Source organism: Anomaloglossus baeobatrachus, unplaced genomic scaffold, assembly GCF_048569485.1.
Source record: "Anomaloglossus baeobatrachus isolate aAnoBae1 unplaced genomic scaffold, aAnoBae1.hap1 Scaffold_398, whole genome shotgun sequence".
NCBI lineage: Eukaryota > Metazoa > Chordata > Amphibia > Anura > Aromobatidae > Anomaloglossus > Anomaloglossus baeobatrachus.
Genome location: NW_027443317.1, coordinates 244,471 through 270,649, shown reverse-complemented (window position 1 = coordinate 270,649; position 26,179 = coordinate 244,471). Strand labels below are relative to the sequence as shown.

The following is a 26,179-nucleotide window of genomic DNA, read 5'->3' as shown; positions in this document are numbered from 1 at the left end:
CCAAAAGCTGTAAGATAAACAGTTCCGAACCCAATGTCTCAACCGTGCCGGTCACCAGTCTAATTACCTCCCTCACTTCTGACCAAAACCGTTGCAAGGAAGGGCAGGACCAAAAGATGTGCACGTAATCACCCTCCCCCGAGCCACACCTCCAGCAAACGGGGTCAACTGAGGGGAATATCCTATGAAGTCTGGTCAGGACTCTATACCACCTAGTCAGCAGTTTGAAGTTGGCCTCCAACAGTCTGGAACTGATCGAGGTTTTATGTGCCATCATTAGGACGTTGTTTCGTTGCGTGTCAGATAGAGCCGTCCCAAGGTCCCTTTCCCACTGCCGCAAATAGACCGGGGTGGGCAAATCTCCCGGGTCTGATAGCAAATTGTATGCCAGGGAAAGTGAGTGCCGCAGGGCCCCCTCTCCCAAGCACAATTTCTCGAATCTTGTGGGAGGCCCAGCATACCGGGCGAAGCAGGGAAGGGAGCTCATGAAATGCCTCAACTGCATGGCCCTCCATCTCCCCAGGGGGTCCGGAGGCAGGAGACCACAAATATCCGAAAGAGATAGCCAGTCACCCTCCCCTCCCAGCTGGTAAGCTCTGAATCTGCCCCCCTGTACCCAGCTCCGAAAAACTGGGTCCAAGAGGCCAGGACGGAAATCCGGATCTCCTATAATTGGTGACATGGGGGAAGGCAACGGCAGGAGGAGGCGCCGAACCTCGCCCCTCGAACAGCATTCCAGAGTAGCGCCAATAGTGGGGTGAGATCTCAAAGTAGACGGGAAAAAGCTTGCGACCCAAGGCATGGCCGGTAAATGTACCTCCGAGAAGCTCTGTTCCAGGGCGACCCATGGTTTCATCCTAGAGTGGTGGCACCAATCCAGAACCCTAACCATATGTGTGGCCCAGTAATATTTTTTCATATCAGGTATTCCCAGCCCTCCCCTACACTTAGGTCTGCACAGTAGGGAACGGGAAAGTCTCGCCGGCTTATTCGCCCAGATAAATTTAGTATATAGTGAGGCCAATTCCTTGAAGAAAGAGCTCGGGATCTTAATTGGCAGGGCCTGGAAGAGGTATAGAAGTCGTGGTAATATATTCATCTTCAATATTGCACATCTCCCAAACCATGTGAAAAGGCCCCTCGCCCAATTTGCGCAGTCTGTTCTAATGGACTGCAGGAGAGGGAGATAATTCAGCTTATATAGTTGGCTAGTGTCCGCTGCCAGCTGGACCCCCAGGTACCTCAGAGAGTGATTAGCCCACTTAAACCCGAACGCAGATTGTAGCGAAATAACATGATCTTGGGGGAGAGATACATTCATAGCCTCCGATTTTGACATGTTAATTCTAAAATTAGAAAGAGAGGAGTATGTTTCCAGCTCTCTCAGTAGATTGGGCAGGGAGACCCGAGGGTTGGTAATAAAGAAAAGTAAGTCGTCCGCGTACGCCGCAATTTTGTAGGTGGAACCAGCAACTATAGGGCCGGAAATGTCAATGTTATGAATATAGCACCAATTCAGAACCAGTAGGTATTAGAAAAGAATTCCAACATGTACAACTTATATAGATCTAGCAACATGTGATAATAAAACTTAACCTTTAATTGGGTTATTTAAAATAAATATACAAACTGTGATCCAAACACCATTTAAAACCTGGAAATGATGGGACCAATGTGTGCTGCGTGTATCTATGGCACCATCATTTACAGAAAAAGGGGAACGGGTAACGTTCACCTAGATGAACAACACCGGAGATGTAATGAGTTTTTCAACACACAAAAAGCTGATGTGGTATCGCTGATTAGACAGATGCTGTGTAAGTGCAGCCTTCAAAGATAAATGTATACACAAGAAGTAGCATGCCACTCAACAGACAGAATGTTGTCACTCAGCGTCATCAACACCAGACCAAAAATAGTGTGAATGTCCCACTATAGAGCTAAGCTAGTGTGATACGCTCTATCAGGGGACAACCAAACATATGCACCATGACATGCGGTGCCCAGGAAATAATGACCTCATAATACCTGTACCATGCTCTATACAAACAACGGCAGGGGTCAGGGACAATAGGATGTCATATACAGTGCAATATTAGGACCACTTAAAGTGGAACCATCTCACCCAGTCTTTTTGTCGGTGAGGTGTCGTCCTTCTCCAGTGCTGCTTAGTCCAACTACCGGCACTTGGGGAGCAGTGGCTTGGTCACTGGCCCTGTCTGGGATACAACTGACCCTAAGATAATCCACAAAAACTCCCGCCCTTACAAGGGCAGTCCACAGCTGGCCCTGTTGTGGCTGACCCTAATATCCATCAAGCAGGTGACTTCCGACGCGTTTCACAACGACTGCTCATCAGGGGAGGCTTGAAACACCTGAAAATCGTGGTTATGGCTCAGGCTTAGAGCTCAAACCTATGTGGCCTGGTATCATTCCTGTCAATGTTACCTCTAATTCGGCTAAGCAGGGGTTCCAGGGTCAGGATAAAGATCAGGGGTGAGAGGGGGCATCCCTGCCTTGTGCCGTTAAGAATGGGAAATCTATCTGAAAGGAGACCGTTCACCCAGACCGTTCACCCTGACCGCGGCAGAGGGGTTACTATACAGAGAGCATATCCACCTGAGCATCATCCTCCCCAACCCCACCTCCCGCAGAACCTCCTCCATGAATATCCAATTGACTCTGTCGAACGCTTTTTCTGCGTCGGTCGACAGGAGCATCAGGGGCAACCCTTCCGAATTAGCCCTGTGGATTAAGTTCAGCGCCTTAGTGGTGTTGTCCCTCGCTTCCCTTCCCATCATGAACCCAGCCTGGTCCGGGTTGACAATCCCCCCCAGCAATGGAGAGAGTCTCTCTGATAATATTCTGGTGAAGAGCTTCAAGTCTGTGTTGAGGAGGGAGATGGGTCGGTAACTAGAACAAGAGGTAGGGTCTTTACTCTCTTTAGGGATGACTACTATATTAGCGGCCAAAGAGTCTCTCGGCAAGTGGACCTTTTCGGAGAGTGAGATATTGTTAAAGGCAGAGAGAAATGGGGGAGCAGCATGGAGCCCATCTTTTTGTAGTAAAGCAGGGGGAAGCCATCTGGGCCAGGGGCCTTACCAGTGGGGGAATTTTTAATTGCAGCCCAGTACTCCTCCTCTGAGATGGGTCTTTCCAGGGCATCCGCAACCGATTGGTTCTGGTCCTATTCTCAACAATAGAAGAGGCCCTGTTCAAAGTCCGATCAGGATACCCCCTCCCACTGAGTCTCTCTCTAATGCGGACAGCTTCACAACGATAGGAAGCTTCAGATGAGCATAAACGCTTCGCTCGTAAGAGCTCACCCACAGGTAAATTCTGTAAGGTGTGGGGCATGTGACAGCTACTCGCATGGAGAGAGGTATTGCCACAAATAGGCTTCCTATACAGAACAGAATGAATGGAACCAGTCAAGGGGTCGCCAGATAGCAGGATGTCCAGGAAGGGAGCTGAGTCCATATATAGGTTCATGGTAAATCTCAAATTGAGAGGGTTGTTGTTAAAATGTGCATTGACGGCTTCCATGGCCTCCTGGGGGATATCAAAATCTCCTGTATTACATATCATAACTTGATCATCAATATATCTTGCATACCAAATAATGGTATGCAACAATGGATTATCACTTGTATAGATATATTTCTCTTCCCAGTAGGCCATGTAAATATTAGCCAATGCACATGAAAAACATGCCCCCATAGGACAACCGGCTATCTGGAGATAAAATGTTAAGTTAAACTGGAAAAAATTGTGGGTCAACAGAAAACCTGTTGTCATGAGAATGAATTCTTTGAGGACATCGTCAAATGAGCTGTATTTATTTAGATGAAAATACAGAGCCTGTAAGGCTTCCCTATACGGTATGCTAGGATATAATGAGACCACGTCGCTTATTATCCAAAAAGAACCACTCGTCCAGGACATCTCCAAATCCTGTAAGAGACTCTTTGTGTCTCTAATATGACCAATAGTACGTTTCATGAGCGGCTGGATATAATGATCTAGCCAGTCACTCAGATTGCTGGTTAGAGACCCAGTGCTGGCTACTATGGGTCTCAATGGGGGAGGGAAAGTGCCCTTATGGACCTTGGGAAGGCCTTGAAAAATGAGACACACCAGAGAGTCGACAAAAAGATATTCGTGGACCTTTTCATTAAGAACTCCCCATTGAAAACCTTGTGAGAAGAGGACCCGTAACTTTGAGGAAAAATCAGATGTGGGATCGCAAGGCAATTGCCTGTAAGTGGATTTATCACTCAATATGGTATTAATCTCTCTTTCATACAGTTTGCTGTCCAGCACTACTACTGAGCCCCCCTTGTCCGCCCCCCGGACCACAATGTGACTATTGTCCTTCAGATCTTTAAGTGCTCTTTTTTCAGAGGATGACAAATTGTCCTGAATCTGGGGTTTCATCAAGAGTATATTTCTGACCTCCGATTCTATAAGGTCCTGGAACGTGTCCATAACAGGAACCCTGGAGGCAATAGGATAAAAACTCGGGTTCTTATTGACAAAAGGAGAAGGTTCAGATATACCCGTACAGGTGTCACTTAGTTCTTGTAAGTGCGTAACCGCAATCTGTTCCCTCAAATTCCAAAATAGGGGGACATGAGTAGAATTGTTGGTCGGAGGATCAGGTGAGTTGGGCCTATCAGTATTGTCCGCATCAGTATTGGAAAAATGTCTTTTTATTGTGAGATTCCTGACAAACCTATTAACATCTCTAAAGCTGGTGTCACACATAACGACGACGACAACGACGTCGCTGCAACGTCACCATATTCTGTGACGTTGCAGCGACCATAGATAATCGTTAGTAAGCTGTCAAACATGCTAAATAAAGCAGCGACGGAGCAGAGATCATAGCGACGTCGACGGTCGTTGTGTGGTTTCAGACATGTCATTGCACGACGAGTCAGAGGTGTGGTTTTAACCCCTAGATACGGTTTGCGTTATCTCTTTTCACGCCCCTCTGTTCCTATTGGTGATCGCTACAGCGCTTTGCGTTGTCTTTCTTCACGCCCCTCTGTTCCGATTGGTCATCACTACAGCGTCGCCTGATTGGGTGACCGTATCAAACAAAAGACGACGCAGTAGCGCTTCCATTCACTCTACCTGAGCTTTTTCAGAACGCAGTTTGCTGCAGTGATTCTTTCAATTTGTTGATTTCGTCTTGGATTTTTAATATTCTCCTGACTTAAAGGTAAGTAATTTTGGGCAGTATTATACCAATATTCTAGTACATCGTGACATTAATATAGCAACTGTATTCTTGTATATTGGGGCAGTATTATAGTTATATTTATCTATGTACATAGGGGGAAGTATTATAGCTTTTCTATTCCTGTACATAGGAATATATATATATATATATATATATATATATATATATATATATATATATATATATATAAAAATAAATATATCTATGGGGCCAGTATTATAGCAATTATATTCTTGAACATATAGCTATTTTCTACATATATATATATATATATATATATATATATATATATATATATATATATATAGGTATATATGTATATATATTTATATATTCAATACCGCTGTACATATAGTTATGTTCTTGTACATAGGGGCAGTATTATAGTAGTTATATTTTTGTACATAGGGGCAGTATTATAGTAGTTATATTCTTGTGCATAGGGGCAGTATTATAGTAGTTAAATTCTTGTATATAGGGGGCAGTATGATAGTAGTTATATTCTTGTACATAGGGGGCCGTATTATAGTAGTTATATTATTGGACATAGGAGCAGTATTAAAGTAGTTGTACGTAGGTGGCAGTATTATAGCAGCTATATTCTTGTGCTTAGTTTATAACAATGTAGTAATACATTAATTTCCTTTTTTTTCAGATGTCTTCCAACAAACAAGAATTTATAAGGGAGATGATTGATATGTATCGATCCCTGCCTTGTTTGTGGAAGATTAAGTCTGTCGATTATAGCAATCGATACAAGAAAAAGCAGGCCTATGAGCAGCTTGTTGAATTGTTCCAGAGGCATAACCCTACTTAGACCATTACAACTGAGATTGTGCGAAAGAAAATCCAGGGTCTTCGCACCGTTTATAAAAAGGAACTAAATAAGGTGGAGAAGGCCAGCAAATCTGGTGCCGGAACGGAGGAACTTTACGTTCCAAAGCTTTGGTACTACGATTTGCTGGCCTTCATAAGAGACCAAGAGGTACCACGTACAATAACATCGCTGTCCTTTGGTCCCGGAACACAGCCTGAGGTCCGGTCTGACACCACAGTTGGAGATGTAAGTACCTTTGTGAAACTTTTGATGTACATGGCATTATTTAATTGAAAATAGTTACTACGGTTTTCTATGATTACTGTTGCAGATTTCAAAATGTATCCCTTCCAGTTCAGATAAGTATACTCCTTTACTAGTTTCTCCACACTCTATTTTCATACCATGTAATGACATTTCATATCTTGTAGTACTAGTCTGCCCCTCCCATTAGTTTCCAGTGCATGTGTATCCCTGTGCCTGTTGCTCATGATATCTGAGTTTAACATCATTTTTATTGTTCCGCAGGATCGTTGTGAAGCTGGGCCAATAGCGACAGGTGGTGATGATGAAATTGCCGGGACTTCCGAGGAGACCGCAGAAGCTCCATTACCGCGGCGGATCTCCTCAACCCGTAAGAGGCAGCCGAACAACACATCATCAACAGACCTTATGGATATGGCGAAGAAAATCCTGGAGCAGCACAGCAGACCATCCATTTGCGGATTTGCCCAGCTTACGGATGAAAGACTCCGTAAGCTGGATGACAAACAAAGAGGTCATGTCGAAAGGGTCATGCTGGAGGCCCTCAACAAGGTGGCATTGGGGAAACTGACAGACTCCTCAAAAGTGTGCGAAGTAGATCATCAACAACACTCTTCATGGAACCAAGTGCCATGGATGAGGATGGAGCCTCGACCGCACCTCCAGCATGACCCCCCCGCACAGTATCCCATGTTCCCCCCAATGAACCAATTTTTCAGCCCACAGAGGCAACATTTAAATGACTCTAGTAACCAATATCAAAATTTATAGTTTTTGTTTTTTGTTATAATATTTATGCTGTTTTTGTTGTTGTTTAAGCAATGTTAGGGAATTGTAATAAAAAATGTCTTTGATTTCAAACTTTTGTACAGCTTTCATGAATTCTGCATAACATTATTCACGGGGTAAAGGGCTGGGTGGAGGTCAGGGTCGCCATCATGGCACAACTCTACAGATGCACATATATAATGTGTGTGTGTGGGTGTTTTTTTTTTAATTAAGAATGTTTTTGTGGGTTCTTTGTTTTAAAGCTGTGGTGGGGAACATAGTGCTCTCCCTGCTGCCTTATAGTGCTGTCACCTAATGCTCTCCGAGCTGCCTTCTAGTGCTGTCACTGTCAGTGCTGTTTGTGTTATGCCACCTACAGCTCTTTGTGCTGCCACCTATTGCTGTGTTGCCCAGGGATTGGGGGGGAAATGAGATCCTGGCCAAGGGGTTACTTCTGCAGGTATCCCGGTGTCGTGACCCGGTCTGTAATGTCAAGCTCCCAAAAAAGAGGGGGATTAGGTAGGGGGAATTGTCTGTCACGCCACCCGTGGGTTGCGTTGATAAGGTGGTGGCACCGCCACTGCCTCTGGGGACCGTGCCCGGGACTGATGGTGTGGGGCAGCTAGGTGGGATACCCTCCACGGGTAGGGGGATTTATAGTCCCAGGGCCCAATTGGGAGAGGTAGTTTGTAGAGTGACGGGTACAGTCCTCGCCTTGTACCGGGTGGTGCAGGAGTACTCACAGTATAAACCAATAACTAACCCCAGTCCAGTAATTAACCAAGTTGCTGGTAACAGGTGCCAACGGCCCGCTGCTGTGAAGACGGGTCCCACACCCGTGTGTGTAATTCAGGTGATCTTTTCCTGCCCGAGGTATGTGTCTTCTTTTCACACTGGTCCGTACTGGGTCCCGACAGCTGGCACCCCTCTCCTGGTCCACTTCGGGTCCCACAAGAGGCTGGCCCATTCCTGAGGCCGTGAGTACCACTCACCCCAGCCCCACACAGGGGCTGCTTATGTGACGCCCTGGACTAGCCAGGTGGTCTCAGAGGTAACATCACACACACACACACACCCTCCCCTGGACAGTCAAGATCATTGAAAAAAAAAAAAACCTTGTTGCCACTGTACAGTCTTGATGTCCTCCTGTTTTCGTGGGGAGGGGGTGAGTGGGGTCTGATTGGCTGGTGTGTGTTTGTGTGTGGGAACCTCCCCAAGGGAGAGTTAAATCAGCATCAATAACATGTATGCAGACCTCTGTAACACCCAGGTTTTGCCAGGGCGGCACAGTGCTCTTTGTGCTGCCAACTACTGCTCAGGGTGATGTATATGCCCCATACTCTTAAGGGATGTATATGACGCAGCCTCTCCTGGGATGTATATGCCTCAGTGTTTCCTGTGATGTATATGCCCTAGCTTCTCCTGTGTTGTGTATGCCCCCAGCCTCTCCAGACCAAGACAAACATGGAAATGTAGTGGTGAGAATCAAAATGATCCATCTCACCGAACATCACAGTCTCTCCAGCCACCACTCTGGGGCTGATTTTATTAATTATTTTAACAAATATAGCCTGGTCGTGTTCAAGTTGATAATTTGGTGTGGCCCCCGTTGGTTGGTAGAAAATTCCAAATGGTCCCCGGCAGTAAATAGGTTCCCAAACCCTGTTTGAAAGTTTTGTCCAAAAATGTAAGCAACAGCGAAAATAAACTAGAAAGATTTATGTGACATACAAAACAAAAAAAAACATTTAAATCACAAACATTCACATTTAGTGGCCCTGCTGTTGGGCTGCCAAAAACTGTTCCAGCATCTCCCCATGACGCCGGACGGCTTCTGACAAACGCCGTTGTGATTCCACCAGGTCCTGTAGTGTGGGGATTTCTGTGGAGGGAATGGGAAAAGTTAACCATCCTTGTTCCAACATCGAACTGTCAGGTATATGTTTTTGGTTGACCACTTACGGTTCTGGGGTTCATCACCTTCTTCCTCTGAGGCGCTGATGGCCCAACCAGATCCTGTGGCTAGGGAACACAAATCAAATATTAGTACACGACAGCCCACCATCATTTAAACATCCCTGTATCCTTTACAACTTGTAGGGACACCATGTTATGTGCATAAATTACAGGAAGGGTAGCCTGCACAAAACTCACCAACTGATGCGGGGGAGAAGGCATCGTTAGAAGGAGAAGTATGGGGAGACAGGGTAGAAGGTGGTGATGGGGTTGAAGGAAGAGATGGGGTTGCAGCAGGTGATGGGGTTGGAGAAGGAGAGGGTGTCCCAGCAGGCGCAGCAGGCGGAGGTGGTGGATCTGCAGCAGGAGATGGTGGAGCCGGCGGGGATGGTGGATCCGCAGCAGGAGATGGTGGAGCTGGCGGAGATGGTGGATCCACAGCCGGAGAGGGTGGAGATGGTGGAGCTGCCTGTGCAGCTGGAGGTGGTCCTAGGTATAGGAGAAAACTTTTATTGAGCGCATAACTCCAGGCCACTATGGCTTACGCCTACTTTACACCATACAATTCTGCATACGATATCGTATGTGATGTGACACGCCCCCATCTTATGTGCGACAACTGAAATTTGTTGACCGTGTCGCACCTATGCTTTGTTCCTGTCACAAGTACTTACCCTTCTATACGACCATCCATACGTAAGAAGCGGGACGCAGGTAAGTTGCAGTTCATCATTCCCGGGGTGTCACACACTGCGATGTGTGCTGCCTCGGGAACATTGAGCAACCAGACGTTCAATTTTTAGTAATTGAACGACGTGTATGCGATGAACGGTTATTCGTTTAATCGTAATCGCATGTAGGTTTTACAGACTACAATATCTCTAACGATGCCGGATGTGCATCACTTACAACGTGACCCCGCCGACACATCGGTAGATATATTGTAGCATGTAAAGCCCGTGTATAGCCTGCTTTTTTACGTATGTTTGACAAACCTTTTTCTAGGGGCACCAGACACATGGGGACCACTTGCCTCAAAGCAGCAAACATGCTGCATTCATTGGAAAAACAAGGCACAAAAATCAATCACTTAAATTATTCTATTTTATTCTGTTCTGTAAATAGTATAACATATGGCTTGTACTCAAGGCTTCTAATGTCACTCTGATATGCACCGAGATAACAATGATAATCAGAGATGCAAATGCAAAGAGAAAATAAACCCATTATACCCCAGGAGCATTGAAGTTTTGAGGTATCCGAAATTTACCTATGATCAAGTTAGATAATTAGCTCCTTTTCGCCACCTTGACCCTCTGATATGCACACTAGATATCTTGGTATAATGTAATTATTTTCTTTAGATATGCACTGAGATAACAATGATAATCAGGTCAATGGACAATACTCCAAACGCGATTACACAGCATGGTTTATTGCGAAATGGTTTTTGTAAAGACTGGCACAGTGTTGATCAAATCCTAATATATGCAAAGAGTAAATAATCCCATTACCCCAGGAGCATTGAAGTTTTTAGGTATCTGAAATTTACCTATGATCAAGTTTGCATACCATACCTTTTACAAAGGATAATTAGCTCTTTTTCGCCACCTTGTCCCTCTGATATGCACACTAGATATCTCGGTATAATGTGATTATTTTCTTTGCAATATATTGCATTTGAACTACACTGTGCTTTCCAAACAACCTTGTTCTAATCGCGTTTGGAGCATTGTCCAGTCATCTGACTATCCTTCTTATCTCGTTGCATATCTGAGTGAGCAAGTTTAGAAGCCATATGTGTGTGTATATTTCTAGTTCATATGTTTCAGAAATAAATCCCCTCCTTTGGGTCCTCGCCAAACTACCTCATATTTTACACAATTGTATTATTATTCTTTGTAAATTTTATATAAATTAAGATTTTTTTTTTTTATTTTAATGATTGGTCATTGGCATTTTGTGCCATGTTTTTCCAATTGTAATCACTGGGTCACCAGTGTCGGGGAAGAATATCACAGTTAATGTCCATGTTATGAAAGTATGTATGCTGCATTCATTGCTGCACTTATGCATGCGTGGGGAGTGGGTGACAGGTCCTCGATAACTTGTTCAGCACCCATGTGTTCTATTATTTTTGTTTTACTGATTTTTTTCAATACCTTTCATTTTTCCACCAGACAGAACTTTTCAGATTTTTCAGTCAATGTTCCCATATGTTTTCTGCGGGAACCTCACACCACTTTTTATTGCTGTAAGCTGCGTCCAACACCATTAAAGGGGGCTTGACACACTACGACATCGCAAATATAAGTCGATGGCATCACGGAATTCTTGACGCACAACCGGCCGCATTAGCGATGCCGTCTGTTGCGTGTGACTCCGATGAGCGATTTTGCATCGTTGAAAAAACGTGCAAAAACGCTAATCGGCGACATGGGTGTCCATTCTCAAAAATCGTGAATGCAGCAGTAACGAAGTTGTTCCTCATTCCTGCGGCAGCACACATCGCTGCGTGTGACGCCACAGGAACGAGGAAGCTCCCCTTCCATGCCTCCCGGCCACATTGCGGAAGGAAGGAGGTGAGCGGGATATTACGTCCCGCTCATCTCCGCCCCTCCACTGCTATTGGGCGGCGGTTCATTGACGTGGCTGTGACGCCGCACGGACCGCCACCCTTAGAAAGACACCGTCGCCGGACAGGTAAGTATAGGTGACGGCTCTGGGCGATGTTGTGCCCGTGCCGGGCAGCGATTTGCCCGTGCCGCACAACAGATGGGGTCGGGTACCCACAGTAGCGATATCGGGACCGATATCGCAGTGTGTAAAGTAGCCTGTAGGCCAGGGGTGGGCAATTAATGTTCCCATGGGGCCGCATGAGAAATTGGGATGGTTTTAGAGGGCCGGACTAATATAATTAACTCAGTTTTAACCAATACTGTATATAGCATATATACTATCCTTCATACACAAACAGTAAGTTACGGACTGTGTGACCCCTCGTGGCCCTGCATGCACACCTATCCTTTTTTTCTCTGGCAGCACAGGTGTCACACGGATCGCACACTGATGTGATCTGTGTGACATCAGTGTGACAAATACCAGAGAAAACACGGGTCTTTTTAATAAAAAGATTTTCTATATTTACCTCTCTCCAGCGCTGCTGTCTCTGGCTCTGCTGCCTCCCGCTCCTTATCGATGGTAATTATACTCACTGAATATTCACTGCAGTGAGCAGCTGGAAGCAGGGACAGTGCTGGGGACCGCATCGCTGGGTGAGTATAAAGGTGTGTGTGTATGTTGAGAACCTGGAAGCCGGAGCATCTCGGGGACTCGTCACAGTTCCCAATGAACTCTGATGAACCCATGAAGCTGTAGCGTGGGTGTCGCAGGATGGTCATCAAAGTTCATTGGAAACTCTGATGACCTCCTGGAGGCCACTGTGCTTGCAGAATACTCACCTGTCCCTGCGTTGATGCCCTCAACGGTGCTGTGCCCGGTGCTGTCATCGCGCCGCTCCGGCTTCCAGGTCCTGAGTGCGGTGAATAATCAATGAATGAGCAGTGGTCAGGAGCGGGAGGCAGCAGAGCTGAAGAAAGCAGGTAAATATGGAAAATCTTTTTATTTCACAGACTCGTGTTTTCGCCGGTACCTGACACATGTATGCAAACAGGTACCGGAGAAATGCAATCAGGCCCTGTAATGGCGGAATGGCGCTGCAGGGGGCGGGGAGAGAGCACATGGTACCACTCGCAGTTACGGGCTTTACTCTCTGCACGCACGCACACATACATACACACACGCTATAGACATATATACACAAACAATCCCCATATACTACATCACTACACCCCCATATACACCTGTAATATACATCACTACACCCCTATATCCACCTGTAATATACATCACTACACCCGGGCTCCCGCTGACATCCTTCTTCTCTTGTACGGCTCCCCGCTGAGCTGCCTCCTCTCTCCGTACGGGGTCCGGCTGCTGCATCTTCTTCTCCTGCCGGGGCGGGAACTTTTCAAATGACACACACGCGCGCCGTACTGACGACATCAGGGCGCGTGCGTGTGTGTCACAGGGAAAGTGTCGGCAGGAAACAGAGAACAGATTCCTGTCTTCCACTGCTGCACTGTGCGGTGCTGCAGTATCAGTCCTCTGTTCCCTGCCGGCACGCAGCGTGTGATGAGGGCAATCTGACCACAGGCCGCCCGGAGCCTGGAGCTCTGGACAACACGTCAGATTGCCCTCATCAGTGACCGGCCAGCAAGGATGCCCGGAGCCAGGCGGGCCGGTCACAGAGAGTAGGCGGGCCGGATGTGGCCCGCGGGCCGCCCCTTGCCCAGGTATGCTCTAGGCCATAAAAGGTGATCCTACAATATATTTTTGGGGATATTAGATTTAACATGTTTACTAAATGGTAACACCGATGTTTAGATCCATGATCCATGAACCATAAAGCCATGGGTTGTTCATGGGTAAACAAAACCGAACCGGACCAAAGCCGCTAAACAGCACTCACCATGACGCCTCTCGATGTCTGCTCGGATGCTGGCGAGGAGATCACTGGATTTATAGCGCAGGTCTGCCAGTTTCTTCCTAATTTGGGTTGTGGATCGCTCCACCCCAAATCGACGGGCCAGGCCTCTACTAATTAGCCTCAGCACAGCCTGCTTATGAAGCATGGGATGGTCATGCTGTGCCTCGCAGAAATAGTCTTTTTTGACCATCATTTTTACTAAATAACGGACCTCCACAGGCCCCCATGGAGAACTGCGACTCCTAGCCGCCATGTTCCCGCCTCTGAGCATTAACAGAACATGTACGCCGCCCAACAGACTTCAAAGGCGACGTGAGCAACGTCATCACGTCACGTTCTGAACAACGTCGCAATAGCGATCCCGCTAGCGGTCTCGTTATCAACGAGCCGCTCGAACCGCGTCACAGTAGCGTTCCCGTTCGTGAAACTAGCGGTCTGAATAAAGCTATCACAGAGTCACAGTAGCGTTCCCGTTCGTGAAACTAGCGGTCTGAATAAAGCTAGCACAGAGTCACAGTAGCGTTCCCGTCTGCGATCCCGGCTGTAACCGAGTCAGATAGCAAAAGGCATAGATAGCACTTAAATCTTTGATTTATGTTTGTGTATTGGATTTTTGTGTTATGGAATTATGGAATGTAAAGTTATGGAATATTCTTGTACATAGGGGCAGTATTATAGTAGTTATATTCTTGTACATAGGAGGCAGTATTATAATAGTTATATTCTTGTACATAGGGGCAATATTATAGTACTTATATTCTTGTACATAGGGGGCAGTATTAAAGTATTTATATTCTTGTGCATAGGTGGCAGTATTATAGTAGTTATATTCTTGTACATAGGGGGCAGTATTAAAGTATTTATATTCTTGTGCATAGGTGGCAGTATTATAGTAGTTATATTCTTGTGCATAGGGGCAGTATTAAAGTATTTATATTCTTGTGCATAGGTTGCAGTATTATAGTAGTTATATTCTTGTACATCGGGGCAGGTGGGACACCACCGCTGTTGTTGTTGGGCACCCAGGGGAGAGGTAGTGGCAGCTGGATGTTAACCCCTCCGCGGGTAGGGAGGGTTGTCCCGGGGCCCAATGACTTTTTGCTGGGTATAGCAATGGCATAAAGTGTTAGTGGTATCATTTTGATTTACAAATCTATTATGGGAAGGAGAATAGAGCGGACATGCAATTATACTCGATGGGGTATCGGTACAGAGGACCTAAATGGTTGTTGGTACAAATGGCAGTCAATGTAATAAAAGTCATCAACCATAATAGTATATATAACATTTTATTGAACAAATGCAAACATTATAAAATTCAGAAAGATTAAAATAAAACGGACAACAAAAATATATTAAAAAAACAGTATAGACAGCAAAATGCTCAGTAGGCCTCTATAACATCTGTTGCTGCCAACTTACAGCACCAGGACCGTTAAAATATTGGCAGTAGTTTTCTCGGCAGGCCTTCGCATCATCCTTGTTTCTGCCATGTATGACCGGTTGAAGGCCTGCGATTGCGGGAGCGTTAGCACGCCACTCACCAAGAACCACTTCCCCATTTGTTGGTTCCACAGAGTCCATGAAACCAGGCGGACTGTACGCATTTACATCTTGACGACGAAGGAAGTTGTGCAGCGTGCAACAGGCCAAAACAACAGAGTCTATTGATTGTAGCTTTAGGTTAATCGGAGTGTGGAAAAGTCTGAAGCGGTTGGCCATGATCCCGAAGGCATTTTCTACTACCCGACGTGCCCTTGACAAGCGGTAATTGAAAATGCGTCTTTCCTGCGTAAGAGCGTTTTGTGGAAACGGTTTTAGAAGATTGGCATGAAGTGGGAAGGCTTCATCGCCGACAAAAACAAAATTAAGGTTTCCTGTGGTCTCAGAGTTGGGTGGCAAGTGCAGGGCACCGTTCTGCAAATGCTCACCAAATGCTGTGTGCTCCAAAACACCACCATCAGAAACCCTGCCGTTCATGCCAACATCGACATTTATGAATTCATAGTTTGCATTAACAAGGGCCATCATTATGAGGCTGAAATAGCCCTTGTAATTGTAAAAATAGGATCCGCTGTTCCGTGGTTGCGTGATGCGCACATGTTTTCCATCCAAAGCCCCACCACAGTTTGGGAACTGCCAGAGCTGCTCAAAATACTTGGCAATTTTATTCCATGCCTCCACTGTTTTAGGAAATTGATTATTGCTGCGTAGACTGCGAACAATTGCATTACATGTCTCAGGAATTATTACGCTAAGCAGGGACCTTGAAACAGCAGCAGAAAAATGCAAGTCTTGGAGGGAGCGTCCTGTGGCCAGGAATCGCAGTGTGACTGCCAATCTTTCATCTGGGGGGACGGCAGCACGCATCTTTGTATCCTTTCGTTGAATGAGTGGCGTAACTCTTTCCAGTAACATTTTGAAGGATTCCTCTGACATCCGCAGATAGTTGCGGAAATCATGAGGATCCTTCTCCTGCAGCTCTCTGATAAGTTGCATGTGTGAGAATTCGGACCTCCTCTGCAGCCACTCTCTGGTCCACATGCGACGCTTTCGCTTTGAACGCCTCTCTAGCATCCGTGCCTCATCTTGTCGCTGAGCTTCCTCCACCAGCATTGCAGCAACTACAACAGCACACTGCATATCATCCATGATGTTCAAACTGTAAAAATAATACGAAATAAGAGAATTTTCAACAATATGTATGTATATTCCTATATACCGGAATATAAAAGCTAAAATACTTCCAGCTATGTAAATAAATTAATATAACAACTATAATACTGCACCCTATATACAAGAATATAAGTACTATAATACTGCCCCCTATATGCAACAATATAACAACTATAAAACTGCCCACTATATACAAGAATCTAAGTACTATAATACTGCCCCCTATATACAAGAATAAAAGTACTATAATACTGCCCCCTATATGCAACAATATAACAACTATAAAACTGCCCACTATATACAAGAATGTAAGTACTATAATACTGCCCCCTATATACAAGAATAAAAGTACTATAATACTGCCCCCTATATGTAACAATATAACAACTATAATACTGCCCCTTATATCCAAGAATATAACTACTATAATACTGACCCAGAATACAACTATAATATTGCCCACTATATCCAAGAATATAACTACTGCTCCCTGTGTATAAGAATATAAATATTACTAGAAGGTGGCCCGATTCTACGCATCGGGTATTCTAGAATTTACGTATTGTGTAGTTAATGTATGATTTTTGTTATATATATATATATATATATATATATATAGATGTTGTTGTGTGTAGTTACCAAGTGTTTGTGTAGGGGCTGTACATGTTCTGGGTGTTGTCTGGGTGTAGCGGGGGGTGAGAGCGGTGTTGTTTGTGTGTTGCGTTGTGTGTCGTTATTTGTGGAGCGCTGTGTGTCTGTATCGTTGTGTATGTGTGTTGCGCGGTTTGTGTGGGTGTGTGTGTTTTGGGGGGAGGTATGTTTTGTGCAATGTGTGTGTTGTGCGGTATGTGCGTATATTTGTGTGTGCCGCGGTGTTTGTGTGTTGGGTGTTGTGTGTCTGCTGCGTTGAGTGTGCGTGTGAGTCTGAGTGTGCGAGTGAGTCTGAGTCTGAGTGTGCGTGTGAGTGTGCGTGTGAGTCTGAGTGTGAGTGTGCGTGTGAGTCTGAGTGTGAGTGTGAGTCTGAGTGTGAGTGTGCGTTTGAGTCTGAGTGTGAGTGTTTGTGTGAGTCTGAGTGTAAGTCTGAGTCTGAGTGTCAGTGTGCGTCTGAGTGTGAGTGTGCGTGTGAGTCTGAGTGTGAGTGTGCGTGTGAGTCTGAGTGTGAGTGAGTGTGAGTGTGCGTGTAAGTCTGAGTGTGAGTGTGCGTTTGAGTCTGAGTGTGAGTGTGCTTTTGAGTCTGAGTGTGAGTGTGCGTTTGAGTCTGAGTGTGAGTGTTTGTGTGAGTCTGAGTGTAAGTCTGAGTCTGAGTGTGAGTGTGCATGTGAGTCTGAGTGTGAGTGTGCGTGTGAGTCTGAGTGTGAGTGTGTGTGTGAGTCTGAGTGTGCATGTGAGTCTGAGTGTGCGTGTGCATGTGAGTCTGAGTGTGCGTGCGAGTGTGAGTGTGCGTGTGAGTGTGCGTGTGAGTGTAAGTGTGAGTGTGAGTCTGAGTCTGAGTGTGCTTGTGAGTTTGAGTGTGAGTCTGAGTGTGAGTCTGAGTGAGTCTGAGTGTGAGTGTGATTGTGAGTGTGAGTCTGCGTCTGAGTCTGCGTCTGAGTGTGCGTCTGAGTGTGAGTCTGAGTGTGAGTCTGAGTCTGAGTCTGAGTCTGAGTGTGAGTGAGTCTGTGTCTGAGTGTGAGTCTGTGTGCGTGTGCGTCTGAGTGTGCGTCTGAGTGTGCGTCTGAGTCTGAGTCTGCGTCTGAGTGTGAGTGTGAGTGAGTCTGAGTGTGAGTGTGAGTCTGAGTGAGTCTGAGTCTGAGTGTGAGTGTGAGTGTGAGTCTGCGTCTGAGTCTGCGTCTGAGTGTGAGTCTGAGTGTGAGTCTGAGTGTGAGTCTGAGTGTGAGTGAGTGTGAGTCTGAGTGAGTGTGAGTGTGAGTCTGAGTGTGAGTCTGAGTGTGAGTCTGAGTCTGAGTGTGAGTGAGTCTGTGTCTGAGTGTGAGTCTGTGTGCGTGTGAGTCTGAGTCTGTGTCTGAGTGTGCGTCTGAGTCTGTGTCTGAGTCTGCGTCTGAGTGTGCGTCTGAGTGTGCGTCTGAGTGTGCGTCTGCGTGTGCGTCTGAGTGTGCGTGTGAGTCTGAGTGTGAGTGTGAGTCTGAGTGTGAGTGTGAGTGTGAGTCTGAGTCTGCGTCTGAGTGTGAGTGTGAGTCTGAGTGTGAGTCTGCGTCTGAGTCTGCGTCTGAGTGTGAGTGTGAGTGTGAGTGTGAGTCTGAGTGTGAGTGAGTGTGAGTCTGAGTGTGAATCTGAGTCTGAGTGTGAGTCTGAGTGTGAGTCTGAGTGTGAGTCTGAGTGTGAGTGTGAGTGTGCGTCTGAGTGTGCGTCTGAGTGTGCGTCTGCGTGTGCGTCTGCGTGTGCATCTGAGTGTGCGTGTGAGTATGAGTCTGAGTGTGAGTGTGAGTGTGAGTCTGCGTCTGAGTCTGCGTCTGAGTGTGAGTGTGAGTCTGAGTGTAAGTCTGAGTCTGAGTGTGCGTGTGAGTGTAAGTGTGAGTGTGAGTCTGAGTCTGAGTGTGCTTGTGAGTGTGAGTGTGAGTCTGAGTGTGAGTCTGAGTGTAAGTCTGAGTCTGAGTGTGAGTGTGCGTCTGAGTGTGAGTGTGAGTGTAAGTCTGAGTCTGAGTGTGAGTGTGCGTGTGAGTGTAAGTGTGAGTCTGAGTGTGCTTGTGAGTGTGAGTGTGAGTGTGAGTCTGAGTGTGAGTCTGAGTGTGAGTGTGAGTCTGAGTGTGAGTCTGAGTGTGAGTGTGAGTGTGAGTCTGAGTGTGAGTCTGAGTGTGCTTGTGAGTCTGAGTGTGCTTGTGAGTGTGAGTGTGAGTCTGAGTGTGAGTGTGAGTCTGAGTGTGAGTCTGAGTGTGAGTGAGTGTGAGTGAATGTGAGTGTGAGTGTGAGTCTGAGTGTGAGTCTGAGTGTGAGTCTGAGTCTGAGTGTGAGTCTGAGTCTGAGTCTGAGTGTGAGTCTGAGTGTGAGTCTGAGTCTGAGTGTGAGTGTGAGTCTGAGTGTGAGTCTGAGTGTGAGTGAATCTGAGTGTGAGTGTGAGTCTGAGTGAGTGTGAGTGTGCGTCTGCGTGTGCGTCTGAGTGTGCGTGTGAGTCTGAGTGTGAGTGTGAGTCTGAGTGTGAGTGTGAGTGTGAGTCTGCGTCTGAGTCTGCGTCTGAGTGTGAGTGTGAGTCTGAGTGTGAGTCTGCGTCTGAGTCTGCGTCTGAGTCTGCGTCTGAGTGTGAGTGTGAGTGTGAGTCTGAGTGTGAGTGTGAGTGAGTGTGAGTCTGAGTGTGAGTCTGAGTGTGAGTCTGAGTGAGTCTGAGTGTGAGTGTGAGTCTGCGTCTGAGTCTGCGTCTGAGTCTGCGTCTGAGTGTGAGTGTGAGTCTGAGTGTGAGTGTGAGTCTGAGTGTGAGTCTGAGTCTGAGTGAGTGTGAGTGTGAGTCTGCGTCTGAGTCTGCGTCTGAGTGTGAGTCTGAGTGTGAGTGTGAGTCTGAGTGTGAGTCTGAGTCTGAGTGTGAGTCTGAGTGTGAGTGTGAGTCTGAGTGTGAGTCTGAGTGAGTGTGAGTGTGAGTCTGAGTCTGAGTGTGAGTGTGAGTCTGAGTGTGAGTGTGAGTCTGAGTCTGAGTGTGAGTGTGAGTCTGAGTGTGTGTGAGTGTGCGTGTAAGTCTGAGTGTGAGTGTGCGTTTGAGTCTGAGTGTGAGTGTGCGTTTGAGTCTGAGTGTGAGTGTGCGTCTGAGTGTGAGTGTGAGTCTGAGTGTAAGTCTGAGTCTGAGTGTGCGTGTGAGTGTAAGTGTGAGTGTGAGTCTGAGTCTGAGTGTGCTTGTGAGTGTGAGTCTGAGTGTGAGTCTGAGTGTAAGTCTGAGTCTGAGTGTGAGTGTGCGTCTGAGTGTGAGTCTGAGTGTAAGTCTGAGTCTGAGTGTGAGTGTGCGTGTGAGTGTAAGTGTGAGTCTGAGTCTGAGTGTGCTTGTGAGTGTGAGTGTGTGAGTCTGAGTGTGAGTGTGAGTCTGAGTGTGAGTCTGAGTGTGAGTGTGAGTGAGTGTGAGTCTGAGTGTGAGTCTGAGTGTGAGTCTGAGTCTGAGAGTGAGTCTGAGAGTGAGTCTGAGTGTGAGTCTGAGTCTGAGTGTGAGTGTGAGTGTGAGCCTGAGTGTGAGTCTGAGTCTGAGTCTGAGTGTGAGTCTGAGTGTGAGTCTGAGTGTGAGTGTGAGTCTGAGTGTGAGTGTGAGTCTGAATGTGAGTCTGAGTCTGAGTGTGAGTGTGAGTCTGAGTGAGTGTGAGTGTGAGTCTGAGTGTGAGTGTGAGTCTGAGTCTGAGTGTGAGTGTGAGTCTGAGTGTGAGTCTGAGTCTGAGTGTGAGTCTGAGTGTGAGTGTGAGTCTGAGTGTGAGTCTGAGTGTGAGTCTGAGTCTGAGTCTGAGTGTGAGTGTGAGTCTGAGTCTGAGTCTGAGTGTGAGTGTGAGTCTGAGTGTGAGTCTGAGTGTGAGTCTGAGTCTGAGTCTGAGTCTGAGTGTGAGTCTGAGTGTGAGTCCGAGTGTGAGTGTGAGTGTGCGTCTGAGTGTGCGTCTGAGTGTGCGTCTGCGTGTGCGTCTGCGTGTGCATCTGAGTGTGCGTGTGAGTATGAGTCTGAGTGTGAGTGTGAGTCTGCGTCTGAGTCTGCGTCTGAGTGTGAGTGTGAGTCTGAGTGTAAGTCTGAGTCTGAGTGTGCGTGTGAGTGTAAGTGTGAGTGTGAGTCTGAGTCTGAGTGTGCTTGTGAGTGTGAGTGTGAGTCTGAGTGTGAGTCTGAGTGTAAGTCTGAGTCTGAGTGTGAGTGTGCGTCTGAGTGTGAGTGTGAGTGTAAGTCTGAGTCTGAGTGTGAGTGTGCGTGTGAGTGTAAGTGTGAGTCTGAGTGTGCTTGTGAGCGTGAGTCTGAGTGTGAGTCTGAGTGTGAGTGTGAGTCTGAGTGTGAGTCTGAGTGTGAGTGTGAGTGTGAGTCTGAGTGTGAGTCTGAGTGTGCTTGTGAGTCTGAGTGTGCTTGTGAGTGTGAGTGTGAGTCTGAGTGTGAGTGTGAGTCTGAGTGTGAGTCTGAGTGTGAGTCTGAGTCTGAGTGTGAGTCTGAGTCTGAGTCTGAATGTGAGTCTGAGTGTGAGTCTGAGTCTGAGTGTGAGTGTGAGTCTGAGTGTGAGTCTGAGTGTGAGTGAGTCTGAGTGTGAGTGTGAGTCTGAGTGAGTGTGAGTGTGAGTCTGAGTGTGAGTCTGAGTGTGAGTGTGAGTCTGAGTCTGAGCGTGAGTCTGAGTGTGAGTCTGAGTGTGAGTCTGAGTCTGAGTGTGAGTGTGAGTGTGAGTCTGAGTGTGAGTGTGAGTCTGAGTGTGAGTGTGAGTCTGAGTGTGAGTCTGAGTGTGAGTGTGAGTGTGAGTGTGAGTGTGAGTCTGAGTGTGAGTGTGAGTCTGAGTGTGAGTCTGAGTCTGAGTGTGAGTCTGAGTGTGAGTCTGAGTGTGAGTCTGAGTGTGAGTGTGAGTGTGAGTGTGCGTCTGAGTGTGCGTCTGAGTGTGCGTCTGCGTGTGCGTCTGCGTGTGCGTGTGAGTGTGAGTCTGAGTGTGAGTGTGAGTGTGAGTCTGCATCTGAGTGTGAGTGTGAGTCTGAGTCTGCGTCTGAGTCTGCGTCTGAGTGTGAGTGTGAGTCTGAGTGTGAGTCTGAGTGTGAGTGTGAGTGAGTCTGAGTCTGAGTGTGAGTCTGAGTGTGAGTCTGAGTGAGTCTGAGTCTGAGTGTGAGTGTGAGTCTGCGTCTGAGTCTGCGTCTGAGTCTGCGTCTGAGTGTGAGTCTGAGTGTGAGTCTGAGTGTGAGTGTGAGTCTGAGTGTGAGTCTGAGTCTGAGTGAGTGTGAGTCTGCGTCTGAGTCTGCGTCTGAGTCTGAGTGTGAGTGTGAGTCTGAGTGTGAGTCTGAGTGTGAGTGTGAGTGTGAGTCTGAGTGTGAGTCTGAGTGTGAGTCTGAGTGTGAGTGTGAGTCTGAGTGTGAGTCTGAGTGAGTGTGAGTGTGAGTCTGAGTGTGAGTCTGAGTGTGAGTCTGAGGGTGAGTCTGAGTGTGAGTGTGAGTCTGAGTGTGAGTCTGAGTGTGAGTGAGTCTGAGTGTGAGTGTGAGTCTGAGTGAGTGTGAGTGTGAGTCTGAGTGTGAGTCTGAGTGTGAGTCTGAGTGTGAGTGTGAGTGTGAGTGTGAGTCTGTGTGTGAGTCTGAGTCTGAGTGTGAGTGTGAGTCTGAGTGTGAGTCTGAGTGTGAGTCTGAGTGTGAGTCTGAGTGTGAGTGTGAGTGTGAGTGTGAGTCTGTGTGTGAGTCTGAGTCTGAGTGTGAGTGTGAGTCTGAGTGTGAGTCTGAGTGTGAGTCTGAGTGTGAGTCTGAGTCTGTGTCTGAGTGTGAGTCTGAGTGTGAGTGTGAGTCTGAGTGTGAGTCTGAGTCTGAGTGTGAGTGTGAGTCTGAGTGTGAGTCTGAGTGTGAGTCTGAGTGTGAGTCTGAGTGTGAGTCTGAGTCTGAGTCTGAGTCTGAGTGTGAGTGAGTCTGAGTGTGAGTGTGAGTCTGAGTGAGTGTGAGTGTGAGTGTGAGTGTGAGTGTGAGTCTGAGTGTGAGTCTGAGTGTGAGTCTGAGGGTGAGTCTGAGTGTGAGTGTGAGTCTGAGTGTGAGTGAGTCTGAGTGTGAGTGTGAGTCTGAGTGAGTGTGAGTGTGAGTCTGAGTGTGAGTCTGAGTGTGAGTCTGAGTGTGAGTGTGAGTGTGAGTCTGAGTCTGAGTGTGAGTCTGAGTCTGAGTGTGAGTGTGAGTCTGAGTGTGAGTCTGAGTGTGAGTCTGAGTGTGAGTCTGAGTCTGTGTCTGAGTGTGAGTCTGAGTGTGAGTGTGAGTCTGAGTGTGAGTCTGAGTCTGAGTGTGAGTGTGAGTGTGAGTCTGAGTGTGAGTCTGAGTGTGAGTCTGAGTCTGAGTCTGAGTCTGAGTGTGAGTGAGTCTGAGTGTGAGTGTGAGTCTGAGTGAGTGTGAGTCTGAGTCTGAGTCTGAGTGTGAGTCTGAGTGTGAGTGTGAGTGTGAGTCTGAGTGTGAGTGTGAGTCTGAGTGTGAGTCTGAGTCTGAGTCTGAGTGTGAGTCTGAGTGTGAGTGTGAGTCTGAGTGTGAGTCTGAGTGAGTGTGAGTGTGAGTCTGAGTCTGTGTCTGAGTGTGCGTCTGAGTCTGTGTCTGAGTCTGCGTCTGAGTGTGCATCTGAGTGTGCGTCTGAGTGTGCGTCTGCGTCTGAGTGTGCGTCTGAGTGTGCGTCTGAGTCTGCGTCTAAGTCAACATCTGAGTGTGCGTCTGAGTGTGCGTCTGAGTGTGCGTCTGAGTGTGAGTCTGCGTCTGAGTGTGAGTCTGAGTGTGAGTGTGTGAGTCTGAGTGTGAGTCTGAGTGTGCGTCTGAGGTGTGTCTGAGTGTGCGTCTGAGTCTGTGTCTGCGTCTGAGTGTGCGTCTGAGTCTGCATCTGAGTGTGCGTCTGAGTGTGCGTCTGAGTCTGCGTCTGAGTGTGAGTCTGAGTGTGAGTGGCGGCCAATCCGTGCGGGGGGGTCGGATCCGAGGCGAGGCGAGCGGCCAATCCATGCGGGGGAGGAGCCGAGGCAAGGCGAGCGGCCAATCCGTGCGGGGGGGGCGGGGCCATGGCGAGCCCAGCAGCCAATCAGCTTTGTGTCACCGTAAGGACACTTAGTGTCACCGTAAGGACACAATTTTGGAGCATGACAGACAGACAGACAGACAGACAGACAGAATAAGGCAATTATATATATAGACTAGAAGGTGGCCCGATTCTACGCATCGGGTATTCTAGAATTTACGTATTGTGTAGTTCATGTATGATTTTTGTTATATATATAGATGTTGTTGTGTGTAGTTACCAAGTGTTTGTGTAGGGCGCTGTACATGTTCTGAGTGTCGCGGGGGGTGAGAGCGGTGTTGTATGTGTGTTGCGTGTGTTGCGTTGTTTGTGGAGCGCTGTGTGTCTGTAGCGTTGTGTGTGTGTGTGTGTTGTGCGGTTTGTGTGGGTGTGGTGTGTTTTGGGGGGAGGTATGTTTTGAGCAATGTGTGTGTTGTGCAGTATGTGCGTATATTTGTGTGTGCAGCGTTGTCTGTGTGTGTGGGTGTCTGTGTAGGGCGTTGTTTGTGATTCCTAGTGTGTGTGTGTTGTGCAGTGCGCGTGTGTGTGTGTGTGTTGGGGGGAGGTGTGCACCTCCCATCGTGCTCCATCCCCCATGCTGCGCACCCCCCATCGTGCTGCATCACCCATGCTGCGCACTCCCAAACGTGCTCCATCCGCCATGCTGCGCACTCCCAAACGTGGTCCATCCGCCATGCTGCGCACTCCCAAACGTGCTCCATCCGCCATACTGCGCACTCCCCATCGTGCTGCATCCCCCATGCTGCGCACTCCCAAACGTGCTCCATCCGCCATGCTGCGCACTCCCCATCGTGCTCTATCCGCCATGCTGCACACTCCCAAACGTGCTCCATCCGCCATGCTGCGCACTCCCAAACGTGCTCCATCCGCCATGCTGCGCACCCCCTATCATGCTCCATCCGCCATGCTGCGCACTCCCAAACGTGCTCCACCCGCCATGCTGCGCACTCCCAAACGTGCTCCATCCGCCATGCTGCGCACTCCCAAACGTGCTCCATCCGCCATGCTGCGCACTCCCAAACGTGGTCCATCCGCTATGCTGCGCACTCCCAAACGTGCTCCATCCGCCATGCTGCGCACTCCCAAACGTGCTCCATCCGCCATACTGCGCACTCCCCATCGTGCACCATCCGGCATGCTGCGCACTCCCAAACGTGCTCCATCCGCCATGCTGCGCACTCCCAAACGTGCTCCATCCGCCATGCTGCGCACTCCCAAACGTGCTCCATCCGCCATGCTGCGCACTCCCAAACGTGCTCCATCCGCCATGCTGCGCGCTCCCAAACGTGGTCCATCCACCATGCTGCGCACTCCCAAACGTGCTCCATCCGCCATGCTGCGCACTCCGAAACGTGCTCCATCCGCCATACTGCGCACTCCCAAACGTGCTCCATCCGCCATACTGCGCACTCCCCATCGCGCACCATCCGGCATGCTGCGCACTCCCAAACATGCTCCATCCGTCATGCTGCGCACTCCCAAACGTGCTCCATCCGTCATGCTGCGCACTCCCAAACGTGCTCCATCCGCCATGCTGCGCACTCCCAAACGTGCTCCATCCGCCATGCTGCGCACCCCCCATCATGCTCCATCCGCTTAGGAGTGCGCAGCATGCCGGATGGTGCACGATGGGGAGTGCGCAGTATGGCGGATGGAGCACGTTTGGGAGTGCGCAGCATGGCGGATGGAGCACGTTTGGGAGTGCGCAGCATGGCGGATGGACCACGTTTGGGAGTGCGCAGCATGGCGGATGGACCACGTTTGGGAGTGCGCAGCATGGCGGATGGACCACGTTTGGGAGTGCGCAGCATGAGGGATGGACCACGTTTGGGAGTGCGCAGCATGGGGGATGCAGCACGATGGGGAGTGCGCAGTATGGCGGATGGAGCACGTTTGCTCAGCCTCTCTCCTTCCAGCCTCCCTCAGCATCAGCCCCCCTCTCCCAGCCTTCCCCAAGATCAGCCTCTCTGCTCCCAGCCTCCTCCAGCACGCCGTGCTCCTCTGCCGACACTCACCCACACCCGATCGCATCCACTCACCCACACAACCGATCGCATTCACTCACCCACACAACCGATCGCATCCACTCACACACACAACCGATCGCATCCACTCACACACACAACCGATCGCATCCACTCACACACACACCCGATCGCATCCACTCACACACACACCCGATCGCATACACTCACACACACCCGATCGCATACACTCACACACACAGACACTGACGATATTGCACATACGCGCTGATAC

At 48.2% G+C, this 26,179-nt stretch overlaps 1 long non-coding RNA gene across 1 annotated transcript; it reads right to left on the bottom strand.

Moving 5' to 3' along the window:
- Positions 1–8,954: 8,954 nt before the first annotated feature.
- LOC142276402 (uncharacterized) lies at positions 8,955–9,504 on the bottom strand. The gene is made up of 3 exons (XR_012739854.1): positions 9,252–9,504; positions 9,060–9,119; positions 8,955–8,979 (listed from the first exon to the last, which is right to left on the bottom strand). It is a non-coding gene; the product is annotated as an uncharacterized LOC142276402 (long non-coding RNA).
- Positions 9,505–26,179: the final 16,675 nt, after the last annotated feature.